At 41.9% G+C, this 18,294-nt stretch overlaps 1 long non-coding RNA gene and 1 other non-coding gene across 2 annotated transcripts; both read right to left on the reverse strand.

The window, feature by feature from the left end:
* Positions 1-11,628: 11,628 nt before the first annotated feature.
* On the reverse strand, positions 11,629-16,148 carry LOC126034234 (uncharacterized). The gene is made up of 3 exons (XR_007504553.1): positions 16,072-16,148; positions 13,421-14,995; positions 11,629-12,041 (listed from the first exon to the last, which is right to left on the reverse strand). It is a non-coding gene; the product is annotated as an uncharacterized LOC126034234 (long non-coding RNA).
* A 615-nt stretch (positions 16,149-16,763) lies between these two features.
* Positions 16,764-16,835, reverse strand: TRNAT-CGU (transfer RNA threonine (anticodon CGU)). The gene has a single exon. It is a non-coding gene; the product is annotated as a tRNA-Thr (tRNA).
* Between the last annotated feature and the right edge of the window lie 1,459 nt (positions 16,836-18,294).

The raw sequence follows: 18,294 nt of genomic DNA on the forward strand, positions 1-18,294 counted from the left end.
TGGCAAATCTTCTTCCAGCTATAATTAAGATTATGCCAGCACTGTACCTCGTAACTTATATTTGCACTTGTTTATAATACAACCATAAAGATCCGCTTCAGTCAGAAATTTGGCACTGGTGGCTTACATTTGGGAATAAAAATGTTTATACACATTTAAAATTTAAGGAAAATGAAAACAAAACCATTCACACGTATTTAATCGGCCATCAATGGCAACAAATTAACAAAGTCTGAAACAGTTTAGTAGAACTGAGAAATGTAGTAGTGACCATTTATTAACGGAGTTTATTTTTTTATGGATTTCTGCTTCCATAACTATCCATTTAAGGAAAAGATACATTGCATGTTCATCATGAACACTGGTCTGCTTCCTCTACCCTGACTTCTGGCCACATTTCTGGTCCCCTCTTGAGAAAACTAGTTAGGTCTTTATTCTATAGACTTACAGCATCTTAATAGTGATTTATCTCTTGCAGTTGATTTGCTACTCTGTTTGCTATAGCGCTTCCCTTCCCTTCCCCACATCTTTCTCTAACACACGCGAAACTGGATGGCTTATCTGAGCCCTTCTGAACAGCTTCATTGGGACACAGGTACAGTACTGCTCCCTGCATTCAAACTCTGATATGTTCTTTCTGTAGTCATTTGCCCTACAGGTAATGGTACAGGGAGCTGCAATGGTATCCCCTCAGTACTGAGTGAAGCAGAATTGATTGTGTCTTAATTCAGTGAGAAACTGGATCTAACATATCAGAAGTCAAATAACATAGCAAATATATTATTAAAATGGATGACCCAAGTTCTGTATTCTGAATAACATTTTAAATAGTCGGTGTACGTACAGTTGAGGTAATGTGCAAAACTTGAGATAATAATGGGCTTATTCAATACATAAATGAGATGATTGGTTTATCTTATTCAGCCTATTTAATAACTGCATGTCTTTTCTGCTATTTTTGTTTATCTATTATGAGACTGTTGGTAATCAAAAAAACTTTACATATAATAAAAACCTAAAATGCTGTTAATGCTCTTCCATTTTGTAAAAGAACAAAAGTATTCTCATATTACTCATTTCTTGGCACATAACAAACAGTTAGTATCTTTTCCACTGTGGAAATTATATTTGAAAAATATTACCTAGTTGCTACTGTTCTAACTTTTAGAACACCACCATGAATTTGTTGGTTCACGTTAATGACTCTTGGTCCTATAATTAAAAGAAATCAAAAGCCCTAAGAAGAAATCAAAAGACATCTTCGCTTTGCTCATATTTAGAAAACAACCAGACAGCAAAATTATCTTTTACAAAATATTTAATATTGAAACCTACTCACAGCCTATTTGCAGGCAAAGTGCTGCTAGCTTCAGTGGACAGATTTACAGATGAGTTTTGCAGTCCTTCCACTGGGGCTGTATCAGATCCAGAGGTTTTTGTGACATACTATTTCAAACCAAAATAATTTAAATACTTAAAATAAACAATTTGAAGCAAGTATATGAATTCAAAGGTTTAATTACACATCTCAAGCCATGTGCTTGGCTCTCTTTTTTTAATGCTTATTATTCAGTGATAAAAATGTGTGAAAAAAATGACAATTGTGTGTCAGGTGATTCCTATTAGATATAAATGGGACTGGAATATAGTGTTACTGATTTTGATTCCCTTCCTTGAATTTAATATCAGGATTGCTAGGTCTAAGCAAATATTTTTCTTGATAGTAGTGTCATATGATAAATATATTTTTACATATTCACAGACCACATGTTCAGAGGGAATCTGACTTTTGCTACCGTCTATATGTATATAAGTAGGTATGTATGTTAGAATCCGTTGCTGAGATCTACAAGTTAAACATGCAAGAAATTTTATGAAAGATTGCTTTCATTAAGAAAAAAAAATAAATTCTGATATCCTTGAAAGATTACATGTAAGTTAGGATTGCAACATAGGGCAAATACAAAATCAGATCAGTATTAATGCTGAAATCTATCACGGTATTCTTTACATAGTGTTCTGACTAGCATAGCCCCCAAAAGACTTTTAAAAAGTAATTAAAATTCCAATCTGTTCATATTAGCAGTGTCTTCTTTATAAAGGTGATACAATTTATAGCTCTGGGAGTACTCCCTTCACTGATCCTTAATATCACAGAACTCCACAGAATATCTCATGCTTTTTTTTTTTTTTTTTTAACATTTTCAATTAGATGCAGAGTCTTCAGCTAGGAGCGTTACTTGAAAATAAAAAGTTTGCTAAACATGTACACAGATGGCAAAAATCTTTCCTAATAACATTAATAATTCAATTAATCTAATACCTTGTAAGTAACTTTTATAATTTTAAAGGCTGTATAAGCCTCAAGCCCGTCTGTGTTACACCACCTTTCATTTATGTCAGAAGGTGCTAGGAATCATCTTGCAGTCAGTAGTACAAACAGAAACAGTGAAGTATTGATGTGAAAATTTAGAATTAATATAATGACTACTCTTTCTACTGCCTTCTGTCTATACATACATTTGAAATGCTGTTGCATGTTGAAATGTTGCATGTTGAAATGCATATGCCTGCATGTTTTGACCTGTGAATATAATATTGTGCAACACAGCTCATTCTGTCCTTCTAGAAAGTAATTTTCTTGTTATTGTGGTATTTATCTGGGCATCAAAAGTTCTGGGTTCCAGTCATAACAGCGAGCTTGCTTTGTGACCTATAGGACATGACTTAACCTGTAAGATTTTCCTGCCTGAAAAATGAGAAACACTCCTTCAGCAGAATGAAGAAGTGCATTTCCTTGAGGATAAAACTTTAATATAAAAGGGGCAGGGAGAATCTACCCTGCTAGTTTCTTTCCTGTGTCACAAAATATTTTGAAGGCTATTTAAAGATAACAGACACTGTCAGAGGGACAATGTGGTGCCGTATATCTGTTATTTCTTTTAAGCTAGTCAGTGAAGTCAAGAGTACAATTAACACAAACCAGTTACAGTACTGCCCTACACAGAGCTACTGAAATAAACGTCACTAGCACTGCACATGTCAAACTGATGATATGTAGTGCTGCAATACCCAGACAAAACCAAACCATGTTTACATTTATATGTTCTGCCTTTTCCTTCAAGAACAGTGGAACTCTGCAGACTTCAGGGAACCTGCCAGCTCTAGCAGGAGTAAACCGTGCCCGAGAGCCTCAGGCGTGGGCACTCCTCCCATCCTGGAGATCTCTCGCTCACCCGGAGGGGCCGAGAGAGGAGCCCTCGTACAGCACAACTGCTGTCCCGATGGACTATGCCATCCCTCCTTCCCCAAAAGCACCAACGAGAGGTGTGCCCACGCAAAGACCTTTCAAGTTGAATAAGCAGAGAATAGCTGAGAACCCACAATGTCTTTTCTAGGTTTAATCATAAATTTATTTCGGGACGGCATGACAATTTTATTTTAATATTTTTGTGCATTTGATTTAAATAAAAGTACTGGGCAAATCTATTAATTTGATAAATGGCCTGATGTATGTTCTTAAAAGCGGTTAATATTCTAAGTGAGGTCCGCTATAGTAGTCATTCAAATTAGCTTGCAAAATCTGTGTCATGTTTTCAGACGCATACACGCTAAATTCTTACATTAAAAACAAGTTAATCGTACCAAAAGAGTGAAGCTCTCGCTCTTAAGCCAAAATATATTCCTCTTCATAATACCGTGCAGTTATCGGCATGTCCCTTGGATTTATGACTTATGACATTTGTTTACCAACAGGTGGTTGCATATCTTGCCATTTATATTTTAAGCAACAGTAAACACAACTAAAAATAATGTAAGATAAACAAAATAAAACTCAGTGGGGTTTTTTAAAGTGTTCTTAGAGAAAAGCTGTACTTATAAGCTAGGTCTTCAAGTAGTTCACACCAGGCCCAGCAACACAGAAGAATACTGCAAGAGCAATAAGGATTTTTAGGGGCATTATGATAGTGTAATGGAAACACATCTGCCCCCAAAAGTCCCTCATTTTCCCTGCGGTAAAGAGCCATGCAGGAAGTGGTGAATGCTGTGGAACATCAAGAATGAAACTATAAAGAAAAATTTTTTTAGTTAGAACAATTTTCCAACAATACTTCAGGATTTCATAATTTCCTGTTAGTCCACTGCATAGGAAAATTGTAGTTTTTCAAATAGCTTCTAAGTCATTTACTTTGGATGTGTAAGATGGTTCAGTCCATTCACCAAAGTGAATTCTGAAGCAGCTATCTTAGAAATACGGTTAGTATTGGGAAGCTAAAAACATTATGCATAAAGCACAGACAATCCAGGACAATTTTTGTTCTTTCAGCTCCCAAAAAGCAAAAAGTAAAACAGAATAATCATCATTAACAGTTGACCCATATCTCCCATTTTTAAGGATTTACTTCAGTGACAGCACAAATGTTAGTTTATGGAAGGAAATGATACATAATAAAATTATACAACATCTTTCATTTTAAAGAACTTAAAAATATTTTCCAACCAACCACGTGGGCAATTTTCCATACATACAGAAAGACCACTCAGAGTACAAATGCGAAGAGAAATCAAATTTAGAAAAGACTGAATACTCCATATTTATAAATATCCTTAGTAAAACAGGTAGCACATTTGAACTTTAGTTGTGCCTGTTCAATTGACATGCCTAATAAAAAGTTACTCTTTCAAAATAATCCACGCTAAATAGCACCTAACAGGCATATTTTTCAAAGGATTCTTGTAGCATAACGTATAAAATATAATAATATTGTTGAAAAAAGCAACGCTCAATTCCTCATATATAATTTAATATGGTGTTCTGTGTAACACATTTGTTCTTTGTTTGTTTGTGTTATAATATAAAAAATTATTCTTTCCTCAGGTTCCAGAAATTTTACTGTGATCTCACTTGTATTCTTTGTCAAAGTAGGTCCAGTGATTTCAGTGGAGATACTGCTGACTTACACCAGCATCCAGGCACCTACTGACAGATGTGTGCAGTTTATGTGACTTAAAATAGGCCTCTTTCTTATTACAGAAGAAAACTTCTATACAAACAGTAGCAGCATCAAAGCAAAAATCTAGATTATGCTGACTTTAGTAGACATTTTTAACAATAGCAATATATAACAAATAGAAATACCGCTTCAGTAAAATTAACTGCATTCATATATTTTTACTGACACTTGTGGGCCAATCCTGAAACATCCTGAAATTATTTTTCTCACCCTTTCCTAAAACCATTTATACATCCCTTGTTGTAGATGACAGAACACATTTTGTCTTTTTTTGTTGTTGTTTGTTTGTCTTAATTCTTATCCTGACCTACAAAACAAAAGAAAAGCTATTACTTTAAAAAATTGGTGTCTAGCTACTGGTTTATATCGGTTCATATAGAAAGGCCATGATTCCAGTAAAAGGATTTGGATTGCCTGACTGAAGCTCAGATACTTAAAATAGCAAAAATGCATCAATACTATATTACACAGGTGAATTGTAGCCTCCTCCATTAACAGCTAAATTAAAATATTACAGCAGTATTAACTAAAAAGATGGAAATAGTTTTGTTTAAAGTTATTAATGTGTATCAACGATGTAAGCATTCAGTATATTAGGAAATCAGTTAGGACTGATGCATCGTTTTTAAGCCTTCTTTTGAGTTCAGCTAGGAGCATGTATGCTCCAAACAGGAGAAGAAAAAAAATGTATTTTAAAACTCTGGAGCCTGTCTGTAGAGAATTACGTTTCCAACGTGAAAAATAAAATGTTGATAATTGAAGAGCCTTTATATCTAATAGGGAGTCAGAAATCAGTGGTAACCTTCTGAAACCAACCGCTAATATGTAGTCATATTTGGCTAGCTCACAAAGCAAGTTAGCTCGATAATAGGCGTGTCATTTCTATTCCTATTATCTTTATTTATTCTGTACGTGTTGTAGAGATGTCCTGAAAGAAATCCACAAACTGACTAATACCTCTCCATTCACGTGTCACCTACATAAACATTGCCCTTGGACTGAAACCTTGTAAACAGAAATTACTTGGGCATTTTGACAACAGGCAAAAAAAGCTGATTCTTTGTTTCTTTTTTCCATGGGTGTACCTTTACCAAATTCCTTACACATTTGCATCGTTTGACTGAGAAAAGCATATGACATTGCAACAGGAGGTTTGCTTATTTATTTAACTGATGTTTGCTGTGAACAGGGCAGATGATGCCTTAAATTGATTAATTTCACCAGAAGCTTCACAGTCTCAAGCTGCACGCTCTGAAGTGGATTTGGCAGTTCATGTAATACAACCACTTTTCTACCACTTCTTCCACTACAGGTGCAGCTTCCAGGCGATACCAATGTTTTTCCCCCAGTATTTTAAAGCCATCCAAAAAACCTTACAATTTTTTTTTTCTTCATAACCCGCTAAATATTATTTTTACAGCAAATAAAAGAGGATTTTTGAGTGATACCTTTTAAAAATACATTCTGAACATACTGATGTATATTTGTATAGATTTCCTTTGTGGCATGAGGTCCAGGTTTTGTGCAGGCAAGCAGTGCTGATGTGTAACATTATAACAGAGCAAAGAACAAGACACAATTTAAAAATCATACCTTGGATGTCTCTGTTCTTGCCCTGGAAAAACTCTGGATAGCTTCATAGGAAGGGATAACTGATTTTGTAGCCTTTACTAAGGCAAAATTTTTAGTTGTTCCAGGTCATGAGTTTCCAAACTCGGGGTCACTACCTCCCTCTCTTTTTTTCTGTGGCTACATCAGAGGGGAGTCACAAAACTTTTCTGTTGCAACATGAGGTCAGCAGATGTCAAAGGTTGAGGCCCTGCTTCAGAAAATGCAGGCCACAGACCAATCCCTAAACCATGCCACTTGATTCTGGTGGAGATCCTGGTCTTTTCACTGCTTTCAATAAAATTTCAAAAGTAAACAGATTAGGCCATTCGATAATCCTCTGCTGGTTCAGTGTTTGTAAGCTGGTTTTTTAAAGGTTTGCTTAAAAATGCAGAAAAGTCATTCTAAAAATGTAGTTTAAAATTTATTTTAAATAGAAACATAACTAGTAGGGCTTTCAACTTTATAAATTATAAATGCAATAAATAATTGGAGTTGATCTTTCTAAATACTATTTTTTCAATAATTCATGACAGTTTTTATCTCAAGGAAAATTAATTTTGATTCCAAACATACCATCTACTTTTTGTCTTCTGTAAATTTCTTTTTTCATTTCAAATAGCAAGACAGACTGATCCCAGGTATTTAATTATTAATGGTCTGGATATGCAGTGCACTTCAGGAGTCCCAGCTCTGAGGCTACCACCCCACACTGCACGCAAACCTTGTGGGAAAACCAGTGTGAGGGAAAGAGATCAAATTTTTATAACATAGATGTTTAGGGAATCTGCCACTGTTTTGTCTAATCATCATTCATTTGGGTAACACATATAAAATGAACATACATTGAAAGTTGAATATATATGCATGCTATCTGTAGTAGTAGAAAACTGTTTTTCTGCATACTAGAGACAAACAGCTCTTTCTGTAAGCTTACTAATGGGAAAATATGTGAATAAAAATTTTCTATGAGGAAGGCCTACAGAAATGTAACTGTGTTAACACTGCTCATTAATAATTAAAATAGTTTATTAATTCTATAGCTAGGTTATTGGTGCTAGAAGGAATGCATGTGAATTTTATGTATCTTCAATAGAGATTCAGATAGAACCTATTTGAAAAAATATCTAACAATAGCTGGTTAACAAAGTATGCTACGTAAAGCACATCTCACTGAAAGTAGCTATACAAAATTACATGTTTTAACTTAAGAGCTTTAAAGTAATAGTTGCCAAGAAGCAACTGCTGTATTTCAGCAGAGCAGAGTTGATCTTTGCTGCTCTTTGGATACGTGAGTTTGTTTCTCTTTTCCTTAAAGCAAGATCCTCACATTGATCTACTTTCTGATCTCTGATTCTCTGCTCTTATGTTCTCAGAATATTAGTGAAGAGACCAGAGAAGTTAACCCAATCCAAATCTGATGACTTGTAATATTGAACAGGTCTAGAAGGTATTCACAAACTAAGTACTATAATACAAAAATAAAAAATTTCTACAGTTAAATTTGTAGCTTAATTGGCTCATGAAAATTTAACCTTCTCATAAATGCTGCTCTTGAACAGCATTATTCCATGCAAAATAGTAGCTAAAAGGCTTTTAGCAGCACAATTCAGACCTAAGCTCTTCCACATCAGATTTCAGTCTAAAACAAGTGAGGAATTTCTTGCACTGAGGTTTGGATATGTCCTGTTTCACATGTGTAGCTATTACATTGCTATAAAACGTAAAATAACAGAATTGCATAGAAAAATCTTGATAATTCAGCATGATATCCGTTTGCATGAATATACAGATCCTGCATATAGTCATGAGATATAACACATACCAACAACTTCGCTTTAACAGCGTATCACTGTGTAACTTCAGCTGAATTTCCAGGCCTTTTTGAAATACTCAAATTGATTCAGCCTGAGTAGGTCAGCACTTAAAATTAATCTGACTGCAATGATAATGTGACCACAATGTGAATGTCTAGATGTTTATGTGTAACTTAAGCAGGTGATTAGCTGGCATAAAATGTCAAAACTATGACAGACACATTTACACCAACTGAGAGGATGCTCCTGTATGTATTTTGTGTGCATATGCTGTATACGTGAGCCATTCTATAAATTATATTGTGTGACTGTAATGTGTTTCATTCAGTCTTAAATAGATGTACGGTATATTCAGAAACCACAAGAAAGTTCAGCTTATCTACTAACAAATTTTCAACACTTACTAGAATCCCATGAGGAAAGTACAACTACATCATTTTTAAGTAAAAAATATGCTTAGCTTGTTTAGGATATCGATACCAAAATGTAAGCAGTAACGTGAACAGCTTTACCGAGCTCAGGTTTACAGTGCCTTACTCATAAGAATATATTCTACAACTTTTATCAGTACAAAAATTAGTAATCTTTAAATTGGTTCATAGATACAGACTGTACACATGTAGACACACAAACACACACATGTAAAAAAACCAGCTAGTTGATGAGGTACATTAAAACCGAACACTTTGTGAGAAAAAAAACTGAGGAGGTGATTGACAATACAAATGTTACTGGTGTTTATGGGATGTTTTCAAGGTTTAATCTGCCTCTCTTTTCAAGGGACTTACTTCCTTTTCTCCCAATTCACCTATATCAAATGGCCACTCTTTGAAACATAACTTTTTCTTTGGCTTTTGCTGTCTTTTTAAGAGAAAACCACCACCACCAGTTAGAAAACTTTTTTTTTTTTTTTACGTTTAACTTTCAGAATGATAGTATTTTCTATCCACTTTTTATCACTGAGGATGACATTAAAGTTAGAATATTATTATTTATTTAAAGTGTATAGTAGCCTTTTACTAAGTGCAGCAGTAGTTTACTACTGAGTTTAATGTCCACTGTAAGAGCCATAACGTACTGGTTTCTTTTGCAGAACAAAGTGACCACCAAAAGCGGGACTTTGTGGGCCAGTTGGATAAAACATAAGCTCATCTCGCCCCCAAAACCCCGACTCTGGAACCACAACCTTCCGAGATTCAATTTGTAAGTAAAGTATCTTTGTAAGATATGCCCAATCAACTGAGAGAATCATTGCTTATAAAGTGGGAAATTTTCAGACTAATAACAGAGAATATTATAGCCAAGTCACAATACACACTCCTTCACTCTGTGGACAGCAGGAACTGCTAACAGATACTGTTTGGTTTTATTCGCACTTAATGATTTATGTATTAAGTAGGTAAGCGGCACCTTCTGTAAGTGTCTATAAAATGACACGGAACTCCCCCAGAATGACGGTTATTTATTAGACCCAGCACTCGAAGCATCTATTAAGATTTCTTCTCAAAGCGAGCAGCAACTTCGTTGTCTATCTCTTCCAGTGTATTTCAGCCTAAAGTCGACACGTTACAGAGAGATGTCTGTCTTTATTCTACATTCGTTACTTGTACACTAAACTAGACAGTATTTTCACTTCACGTGAAACAAGTGGGTCTTTTCCCACTAACAACGGTAGTTTCAAGTATTCAGCTGGTGTCTAAATCTCACTCCCCTCAGCTTTATGTTTCTTAAGAGCTTCCTTCAAGGGCGAGAGGAAAAGCAGAGATCTGTAGACAAAAGGACCGTCTTTTCTAAATCCTCAGTTTATAATTCCAACAGAACTTCCAAATAAAGTCCAAGTTTAAAAGCGTGACCGTTTACACTTGGACAGCTGAAGTAGGTAAGCGCTGTCAGTTACTTTAAAAGAAACTAACTACTGCGCTTGGAAACCCGCTCTTGCGTTTGTTCTGCTGTTGGCAACCAAAACGGGGAGCCAAAGAACGCTGTCCTAGCTGAGCGGCTGGATAATCAGCAAATACATCGTGAAAGGAAAACGCAGAGAAGTTGATGGAAATTCCGGCCAAGCAGAAACGCTAGAACGAAATACGTGGCCTGCGGAAAGCGGAATTAGCTGCCTTGCTTACGAAGACCTCGCTCACCGCCGTCGCGCTTGAGCTTACCGACCACACGTACCGACGCCTACCAGCGCGCCCGCCCGCCTTCGGCCACAGCCGCCCCCGCCGCCACGTTCCGGCCCCGGGACGGGGCCGCCGGCCGGACGCCCGGGAGCAGCGAGCACCTGTAGCTCCCGGGGGCGCCCGGCACGGCGGCAGACCGGCCCCTGCCCCGCACGGCGCCGGAGCCAGGCGGGGCCCGGCCTCCCCCGCCCGCCGGCGCCCCCTCCGCGGCCTGCGGCAGGTGGGCGCGGGGCCGCCGGCACGTGCCGCCGCGCCGCGCCGCGCCGCGCCGGGAGGCGGCGGGGGATGCGCGGCCCCGCGCCGCGGCCGCCCCCGCGCGCCCGCGGCCGCCCCCGACCCCGCGCCCCCCCCCCCGGCGGCGCGAGGCGCCTTTCGGCGGCCGCGCCGGCTCGGCCCGCGCCCGCGCGCCCAGGTGCCCGCCTGGCGCGGAGCGGCGCGGAGCGGCGGCACCCCCTCCCTCCCTCCCTCCGTCCGTCCGTCCGTCCGTCCGTCCCTCCCCGCTGCAGGGCGCGGCCCCGGCCGCCCGCGGCGGCGGAGCGGGGCGCGGGGCGGCGGCCCCACCTGCGGGCCTGGCAGGCGGCGGGGACGTGCGCGGGGCCACGCTTCCCCCCGGGGGGGCGGGGGAGGGGCGCGGAAGGAGAGCGCAACTTACCGCTCGTCAGTGCCCCGGCGCTGCCCCCGCGAAGCCGTGAATAAATCAACGGCCGAAGCGAGCGGGATCCCGGGGAGGGGGAGCCGGTCGCCTGGCAGGTTCCCGTTCTTGAAAGGAGACAGCCCTCCGGTCCTCGCTCCGGGCCGGCTCCTTCCGTTGGCAAAATCCTGACTCATTACATAAAAAGATCACCCTGCCAGGCGCCCAGAAACATTTCTTCATCACGGTCACGCCACAAGCTAAACAAGAGGCCACATCAAGGGGAGGGGGAGAAGGGGAAGCGGAGGGGGGAGAGAAAAAATCCAGAAGGTTTTTTGTTGGTTTTTTTTTTTTTTTTTTCCTTAAGATCCTCTTCCTTCAAAAAAGAAAAAAAAAAAAAAAAGTGCACGGGGAAAAAAAGAGCAGCCACCAGGAAAAAAAACTAGAGAAGATTCACTCATTGTTGCCACAAAGACACCTCTCCCCACTCCCTCTCCATGCTCGTTCCTCCAACAGTGCTACAAAGACGTGCAGTCTGCGCCGGGAGTTGCTGAGCCCCAGCCGTGAGCTCCTCAACTCCGCGGGGGCCGTGCCAGGAGACCCGGGGCTCAAGAGTCCTCCGAGAGTAGGTGTGGTAAGTCCAAGACCGTCCGAATTTTTTTATTTTTTTTATTTTTTTTTTCCTAGAAACTACCTCCAAATATAGTAACAGGGAAGGGGCATTCCTAGAAATTCGGGAGACGTCAGAAAGGGAAGATTTGTGAAATTCAGCTTCACTTCCTGCAGAGGGCTCCTAGCACAGGAAAAAAAAAAAAAATCAAGTGAGCAATAAAGTGCTTTTCATGCTTCTCTGATCAGATAATGGTTAAAAAAAGAATGGTAAAACACTTAACTCACATTTCTCCGATATGATCTAGGAGTTTCATATGCGAAGAAAGCTAATCAGTAACCCCCTTCCCTCATTTTCTACTAATGTTTGTAGATGTCTTATCTCCTGTATTTACTTTCCCCCGTGTCCTCATATCAGACCTATGTACACAGCAAATAAAAGGAATATGCATACGAGTGAAAAATGGGCCAAATGATAACCCTGCCATGTATCACAGGAATGCTAATTAATGTTCGTGTGTTATTTTAAACAGGCTTTGTGGCTTGATTCTTTCACGCTACACTGATGTGAATAATTCATGTAGATGCGTGCAGTATCGTTACTCGCATGAACAGGAATCCGTATAGGCTGGCTTTTATTTAAGGGCCCCAATACTGAGAACTGCTGAGCGCCGTCAGTCCCCATTGACTTAACGGTATCTTAGGCTGTTAATTAATTCTGCTCAGCAATTCACGGGATCAGGCCCTGACCGACAAATGTAAATCGGGACTTGCAGCAGACCTGCACACTGCCGTGAGACACTGTTATTCCTCACGTGTCGCCTAGATCTGTGTATTTGCTTTGTGCTTGTGTCTAACACCCCGTTCTTCTTTAGTCTTATCTTTTAAAAAAACACTATTTGATACATTTCATAGAAAGCAGAAGTGAATGTTTGCAAAGCAATAGTGGATGAAGATGTTGTTACGTGCTATTAATTATATAAATATATCAATGCATTTGTAATAAAGCATTATTTATCCAGGAATAGCAAAGGTTGCTGTAAAAAACACAGTAGCCAGCTTTTGGGGAAAGATAATAGATTTCAATGTGTGCAACTCTTGCAGGTTAATTGAATTTCCGTAATGAAATTCCCCTCAGCCACATGAAATCCTTGGGTTTGTTCTTTGAATTTCATTATGACTTGCAGAGTCTTCTCTGCCCTCAAATCAAATGCAATAAAAACACTGTAGTCTGGCTTTACTTCAGTGTTTTATAAACACTCACATTTAATCAAAACTTAGTTACAGACACATTGTCTATCTGCAGTTTTGAAGGGGAATTAGCAGAGTTCACCTGACAATCCTAAGTGTGCTTTGACTGCTAAGTATGTTTTAACTGTTATCACAGTGCTCAGTAAACGATTGCTTCAGAATACAGACTCAGCTTTCAGAGAGGTGCACCCACAGTGTTTCGTTAGCAATAATGCCTGGTTAGAAGTAGATTTATTTTAAGTAATCTCTTGGAATTCCAAACGGCTCTAGTTAATTGCAAAAAGGCCTTTTTAAGCTGGCTGGCTTACTTACGGCACACTGCTCTACTCTGCCTGTCACTCTCACTTCCTGAGCGAAAAAGTGAATGGCAGCTTCAAGTTCAAGATCTTTTGATCATTAAAAGAAATGGATGTGCTGTCCTCTGTTGGTCATACTGGTTGTCACATGTAAAATTCAATTAATTCAAAAAGGCAGTAAGAGGCTCTGTTAAAACAACAAAAATGATGAAAGTAAATTTGCTCCACCTTCCGCTTTCACCAGTAAGACTGCACAGTGTGAGGGATTTCTAAATCATTTCTAAAAGATGATGAAATGATGGATACTAGAAGCTGGATTAAGGAGAGGACCCATTTCACATGACTCCATACTTAGAGATTCAGCCCCACTGGACTCCGGCTGCTGTTGGGCCACCCACCCGCCCTGCTGTGCCAGCATGCTGGGTGACAGCGGGAGCTGCAGCCTCCCTCCGGCTCCAGGGCTGGGGCCAGGGTTGCGGGGGGGCTGCCGCGCTGCCAAGCGCGGGGTGAGAGAGGAAGTTTCCAGCTTAAATTTCACGTCACACGGTCCGGCCTGGGGACAGGGCCATGTGTGCCAGTTCGGATAATTTGTGCTCACATGTAATGACTCACGTCGTGTGATGCAATGGCAGCTCTGCTGCTTCTCGTAGCGCTATAACTATGGCAGCTCAGGCTTTGCCAGGTACGCGTAATGCAAATTCCCACTTTACCGCTCATGGTGTCCTTCTGGGAGTCATGATGTGTAGAAATGCTCTGCTCTGCTCAGTGTTGGTAAGCAGCAGTAGCGTGTCCGCTTTGGGTCTTCATTTCAAGAAGAGTGTGTAGCAACTGGAGAGGACCTCGGTGATTGTAGCAAGAATGATTAGAGGTGTAGAAAACCTGACCTAAAAAGGGAGATGTTAAAATTTGGGGATTGTGTTGTCTAGAAGGGAGAAAGCTGAAGGCAAACATAGTAACACTTTCAAAAAGGTTTAACATCACATAAATGAATCTATGTCATGGCAGTCAGCCTGTGTGGTATGTTAATTATCTCTACATCTTAACTGCTACCGGAGCTATCAATTTCTGGTCTGCACTAGCTTCTCTTATGCTGTGATTTCATAGACAGTTCTCTAATTACAAAACTAATTTTGAGTAAATAACCATAAGACATGTCTTAAAAATGTTACTTAGCAAAATTACTGTGCTAATAATTTAGCAAAGTTATTTAGCAAAATGTAAGTTCTGTCTGCAAACTAAGGAAAACCAGGCTCTGTATCGTCTAATTTCTGTTTGTGCCATGTAACACAGACTCACAGCCCTCAAACCATTGTTAGGTGGGTGAGACGCAGCCGTAGCTCTCATGCATACCTGGCTTAGTCCTATATTTCTAAAAAAACAAGAAAGAATTTATGAAAGCATTACTCATCACAGGCAGGGTGGCTCCTCTCCAGGTTTATCCCTGAGGTTGGAGTAAGAGAAAGCAGTATTTATCAAACACATGTTTTGTCCTTGAGTTTGATTTTTGTTTAGTTTTGAAAACCCTCTTATGAAAGCAGCTTCAGGGACACGGCTGTTCCTCAGTGTCCTTCGTATCCATGAGTAAAAATATCTAAGAAAACAGAAACCAGTTTAGAACATGTTGGGTTGTAGTTGTGCATGTGCTCTGTGCAGAAACTGTCACTGCTCAAAATCAATAATTTACATTTTTCTTCTCTCTAGGGAGATTGGGCAGTGTTGTCATGGATTTCATACTAGAGATTTCAAGTTAAAAAATGAGCTGGAAGGTAAGCACTATGATTTCCTCTCTGCTGATGCTTCATCAAAGTTATGCCAAATTTGCTGAAGAGCAGTTTTGGACACTTGTGAACATTGATAGTGAACTAAGTGCAAAAAATATAGATTTTAATTACATGTAATTAATACAGTCAGATAATCTTCATAACACTAAATCTGTGCAAAAAAAAAAAAGCCTTATATAGAATAAATGGTTACAGCCCTTCTTTAAATCAAAGTACCACTTGAATGATGATTTTGACGTACTATCAGAATTTATGTATTTTATTTTAAAAGATTTTACAAAATCTAGCGTAAATAGGTAATGACAGGGTTTTTTGTTCATACAACAGCTGTACAGTTTTGATTCTAGACAACAGTGGTGCGAAATACGAGAGGAAGGTTTGTGAGGAAGAAAACAAAACCGACTGTGTGGACTAATAAAAGGTCAGTGAAATTTCAAATGGCAAGCAAATATCAAACATGAATCAATAAAGGTTTCCTTCAATGTGTAGTGCTGTTATTATTTACATCATCGGGATGGTTTTAAGCGCGGGTTTGGTGGCTGGCCCTGTCCGTGTCCCGAGTTGGACTTCCCGGCTGCTCGAGGTCCTGCCGGACCAGCTGCATGGCTGACGCACCCAGTGTTTGCTTGCGCTTGGAGACGGGTGAGCATCGCACGCGACCAACCTGCCCTTTCCTTACCCAGTTTCAATGTCACAGGGAATTTTTCTGTTTAAAAAACCAGAAAACGTAAAGTGAACACTAGCCAGATTGCAAATAATCCTTCCAAGTAGTTAGTGATGTAGATGAAGAAACCTCTGGTTTTACTAACCAGAAGGCAGAACTAAATTAATAAATAATTAACTGAATTACAGGCTAGGGGAAGCAGTGAAAAGAACCAGGGATTACAGGAGGGTCTCGGTAGCTGCAGCCTGTGGAGAACGGCTCTTCAAGCCAGAGTTGGCAGAGGCCCGTCTTGTTCCTCACAGGAAGGGATCCACGTTGTGGTGGGCGCCATCGCGTGCTGCGAGGCTGCCGCCTGTGACACGGCTTCCACTGGGGCAGACATCTTTTCCGCGCCCTGCGACAGCGTCTGCTAATTTCGCTTCTTCGGGTTGAGCTCGAGGGTCTCTTGACCATAGGGTTAGGCCCCAAGGAAGGTGGTCTGAAGAAAAACGGTTCCGTTGACTGCCAACGCGGAGAGCGAGGTTTCGGCAGCCGGTGTAGCGAGGTAGAGGAGGGCGGGTCTGACTGGCGACAATCGCAGGAGGAGCAGGGCGTCCCTGCCAGGCCCCTCGGTGGAGGCGGGAGCACCGCTGCCGCAGGTGGGACCCGCCTCAGCGGCGTTACTCGTGCTCGGTGCGCTCAAGGCCGCCGCCGCTCACATTCCGCTGCAGGCGCGCAGCCGACCCGCGGCCGTTGCCGGGTGCCCTCCCGGGCCCGGAGCCTGTTCGACCCCCCTCGGAGAGTGCCGCTGCCGGGCGGGTCTCCTCTGTCCGTCCGTCCGTCCTGGCTGGCGCCGCCAGGTAGGGCGGAGCCGCGGGGCTCCCCGCCTTCCCCTAAAAAGGATCGGGAATGCTCCTGCCGGCGCGAGCCCGCCAAGGCACGGACGGGGTTCGAACCCGTGATCTTCGGTTTACGAGACCGACGCCTTACCACTTGGCCACCGCGCCTGCGTTAACGCACCCTCCCGACGCCCTCCTATCGCTGGCGCCACTCCCGCGCCGCCTGCCGCCCTCGCCAGCCGCGCGCCAGCAGCGGGCGGCCGCCTCCGCCACGCCCCCGCGGTCCGCCGCGCGCGCCTGCGCCTGCGCCAGCACCTGGCGACCGTTAGGCGGTCCGACACGGGGGGGGGGGGGGGGTGAGTAGGGGGCCACTGCGCGCGGCCGTTCCTCCCTCAGGCGCGGAGGGCGCGGCAGCAGGTTGCCCCTCGGTAGGTGTCTGCGGAGGAAGAGGCGGTAGTTGTGGGAGGGGGGCCGAGGGAAGTCCCTCTCTCCGTGGGAGCGGCGAGGAGCTGTCCCGTCCGTCCGTCCGTCCGTGGAGGCGTCCGCAAGGGCAAAGCCCTCTCCCCGCCTCGGCCCCGGCGAGGCGTCAGGGCCCCGGGACTCTCCCGCCTGTAAGGGCGGCCGGGCCGGGCCGACAGAGGGGTGTTCCCCGGGGGGCTGTGTGTGGTTTTGTGGTGCCGCAAGTGGCGGGCACGCAGCTGAGGTGCGGCGGGGGTTTTCTTCACCGAAAGGTGGCACTCGCTGCGTTCAGAGCAGTAAACGCATTGGAAGCGATGTGGTCTTCCTCGGACCAGAAAGAGCAGCTTCGAGAGCGGGAAGAAAAGCGGGAATAAAACTTTCTTCCTCGGAGAAAGAAGCAGAAATGCAAAACGTTGGGATAATTACATGGTAAATGTTAAATTAAAATCACTAAGTGCCTGCTACGTTCCCTATAAAAACTTAGTGTTGTGAAATGCTGAAAAGGTGTTGAAATGAATACATCGGTCTCCTAGATACTTACAAGTGTGACCTGAAAATGAAACTTTTAGTTTTCGTCTACTGTTCACTATGGAGATCCCTTTGAATTCCATGTGAATCTTTTGCTGGACACCCAAGTTATTCTCTGTCTTCCTGGATGAAAGGAGTTTTGTTTATTGACCTGTGGGTGGTACTGATCCCAGCTATCATCAGTCTCGCTCTTTTTTTTTTTTTTTTTTCTTTTGATGGAAGAAGCATGTAAACATGTTAACAGAGGTACCTTTGTAAAGGTTGAGATCAGAGTTATTAATTTGGTGGTGCTGTAATGCAGGTGTGTTAAAAAACAATATATCTATGTCCTTTTGGGATGTTCTTTGAACTGTCATCAGGAAAACTCATGCCTGTTGGCTTGACTGTACGAGCAAATTTAAGTTCTTTAAAAGTTGCCATTTGTCAGCTTCTCTGTGATAACTCTATGCATGCGTGCCTGCCTGTGTTTCAGCAGAGCAATTCAAATTAGGTTGACCTGCAGTGAAAGGTGTCTGATCTAAATTACCTTACTGGATAGTTAGCCTATGTTAAGTGTGTTTGCTACTAACCCTGGCATAGCTGTCCCAAAGGTGATTTGTTCTGGTTTTCCAGCCCTTATGGGCATAGCTGATGGCCTGGC

Source organism: Accipiter gentilis, chromosome 33, assembly GCF_929443795.1.
Source record: "Accipiter gentilis chromosome 33, bAccGen1.1, whole genome shotgun sequence".
Classification (NCBI taxonomy): Eukaryota; Metazoa; Chordata; class Aves; order Accipitriformes; family Accipitridae; genus Astur; species Astur gentilis.